Raw genomic sequence first — 3,065 nt, forward strand, 5'->3', positions numbered from 1 at the left:
AAATACATTCCAGTTCCATCTATTTAAAACCCTAATCTATAATGACAGCTTCATTCTCTCTGTAAGTAGTTTCCTCCCTTTTCACTTAAATTTGCTCCAAGGTAAGACCTAAATTGAAATGTCCCACTCTGATAACCTTGGAATGGTAATTCCAGACCAAGACATTCATCAGTGCCTTTTGTGTTGTTCTTTTATTTGACCCCCATTTCTAATCAGTCTGTCTTGGTCTGGCTGTCCAACTCTTTGCCAATTTTATTTATTTTAAAGTTTTCGTAATAAATATTTTGGGGATTTTAGCCATCTTTATGACTACCATAGATTACCATAGAGAAGATAGACACATGGACAACATAGATTTCTGGCCTAAAGCATTACCAACCACTATTGAACAGTGTTTGTGACATTTTTCTTCAAAAGATCAGAAGAAAAATATTTTATTTTCTAGAGGATCATTAACTGCATGGGTGTCCATTCCTGCTCCCAACAGGCCACTACCCACCATTATGTTTTTGTTTCACTACTATAACACACTTTATTCAGTGGCTGAATTGCCCTATTAGCATGCTTTCAAATCCAAGAGAAGACCATTACTAATCCATCATTTCAAAATGACTGCATTGGAACAGAAAAACATCCAACACCTGCAGGACAGTGGTCCTCAAGGACCAGGGCAGTACACCGTCTGCTATCATTTTTAGATGATGTTTTGGAGATCATTATTTTAATACCACTAAGGTGTTATTGTTGATATGAAATTGGTATTTCCCTAAGATTAGGCTAGAGAATAGGAATGACAGCCACAGACTTATATTGCCCTTGCTATTGTGTGATTTTTTTTTATTCAGCTTAAGCTCAATTGATTTAATTTGAGTTATTTCAAGCACAAATAAGAATGGTCAAACACAAAAGAATAAAGCAAAACTCTGTGTCTAAAAGGGGGATTCAACTACAACTAGGGCTGCAACTAACGATTATTTTAATAATCGATTAATCTGTCGATTATTTTTTCGATTAATCGATTAATCGGTTTGTTATTGTTTAGCTATTTAACCTATACAAGTGATGGATGCATTTCAGTTAAGAAAAAACAAACATAAGAGAATTGTGCAGTTGACTGCAATCTATTTTATAGCACATGAACACAGTCAGCAGTATAAAATGAGCTAAACAGTGCAAAATATCAGTCCAGAATAATTTTTTAGCATTAGCTGGAAGCCTGCTCCTTCCACCATGGATAGTGGCCTCATGTCTTTTACCAGCATGTTTAGAATAGAGTTTGTAAGTGGTATGAATTGCTGGGGGGTGAGTGTCTTGTTCCCCATGTAGTTGTCCATCGTTGCTTGCTTTTTTTCTGCATAAGAAACACAAATAGACTGAAATAAGTACACATATAAAGTAAAGCAGCACACACACTACAACACTAAATCAATATTATATTATTTGAATTAACAATATACAGTGATCATTTATTTTGAGGGTTACGTTCTACAAAATAGGAGATATTCAGAAAAGTCTAATTTTTTTACTATTAAAAAGCTCTGAGTAAGAAGCTCATGAGGCTTTTACTTTGAGTCGGGAGTGTTTAAATTAGCTAGAGAAATGTGAAAAATGTTTATTTTGTGTAATACTGTTTAAGAAACATGATAAAAATGTGTTGTGAGGCGTTTTACAGCGTTAGATAGTAAAACAGCCTTTTAATAGTAAAAAAATGACTTTCTGAATTTCTCCTGTATTTAAAAATTGAAAGCGTACAACTATGCCGCGTTATATTCACCTGGACACAGCTCGTCTGAATATTTTTCTCCGAGGAGTTGTCCTCTTTTGAATGAGGAACATAGTTATGGGTTTGTGCAGTTTTTCTCTTAACGAGAACATTCTTATAAACAGACGTGCTAAATTTGGCAAGCGCATGACACACAACACGGAGGAGATTCACGATTGCATTTAGTCAATCAGAAGTAGAACACCGTAGACTGACGCGGCAAAAAAACATGGTTAACATCCACTATAACGAACTCAGCTAAAACACTAAGTCCTGCTTGTTTATTTTCTGTTACTTACCGGGCTGGCTCTTCCAAATGACGGCTCACTTGACCGCGGTGCTCTTCCTCGGCTGCATCAGCCCCCACATGCTTTCGTCTCAAATGTTCACTTAGGGACGTCGTGCTTCCGTGCCATGCTAGATGGTTTTTGCATATTTTGCAGGTCACCCGTCTTTTCAAGGCATCTAGAGTGAAGTGCTCCCATACTCGTGAGGTTTTTGTCCGGGGTTTCTCTTCAGTTTTGTCGCTTCTATTTTTCTTCCGTATTTCCTCTTGTTCCGCCATCTCTCACAGCAAGATGAGCATCAGTAACGTGATACGTCATGAAAACCGAGGGCACTCATTGGCTCATTTCTTCTTCTACGGCTCCACTGGTAGATCAGTGGCTCATTACTGCCACACACTGGCGGCAAATTTAACAGCTTGTAACCGATGTCAGATTGTGGTAAAAATAGACTTTATGCGGTAAAATATGATTATTAAACAACTAATCGATGACTAAAAAAGTTGTTAACTATTTTAATAATCGATTATAATCGATTAAATCGATTAGTTGTTTCAGCTCTAACTACAACATATATTCCCACTACATTTTACAGCAATAATTTGTAATTATGGATCACATATTTGATTTAACTCAATTTATTGATGATTATTTACACCAGTGGTTCCCAAACTTATTTAGCCGCGCACCCCCTTCTATGTCCCGACCATGTATATATATATATATCTATATATCTATATATATATATATATATATATATATATATATATATATATATATATATATATATATATATATATATCAGACGTCAAGCTAAACAGACAGGGTTAAAAAAAATTCCCCATCACTTTCATTTTTTAAATAGTAATTAATAAACATTCAATACCATTACAAATTCCTTTGATTTAATATTAAATAAATATTTAGAGTGCCCAGGTAGCACATAAACAATGCAATTTAACGGTTTTCTTAAAGTAGGAACGTTTAACCTGTGCGGCCAGAGCGCTCTCCTTCCTTCT

General features: G+C 35.4%; 1 long non-coding RNA gene across 1 annotated transcript; it reads right to left on the reverse strand.

The window, feature by feature from the left end:
• Window positions 1–1,099: 1,099 nt before the first annotated feature.
• LOC129153289 (uncharacterized) lies at window positions 1,100–2,599 on the reverse strand. The gene is made up of 2 exons (XR_008559471.2): window positions 2,062–2,599; window positions 1,100–1,351 (listed from the first exon to the last, which is right to left on the reverse strand). It is a non-coding gene; the product is annotated as an uncharacterized lncRNA (long non-coding RNA).
• Between the last annotated feature and the right edge of the window lie 466 nt (window positions 2,600–3,065).

Source organism: Nothobranchius furzeri, chromosome 9 (genome assembly GCF_043380555.1).
Source record: "Nothobranchius furzeri strain GRZ-AD chromosome 9, NfurGRZ-RIMD1, whole genome shotgun sequence".
NCBI classification, from domain to species: domain Eukaryota; kingdom Metazoa; phylum Chordata; class Actinopteri; order Cyprinodontiformes; family Nothobranchiidae; genus Nothobranchius; species Nothobranchius furzeri.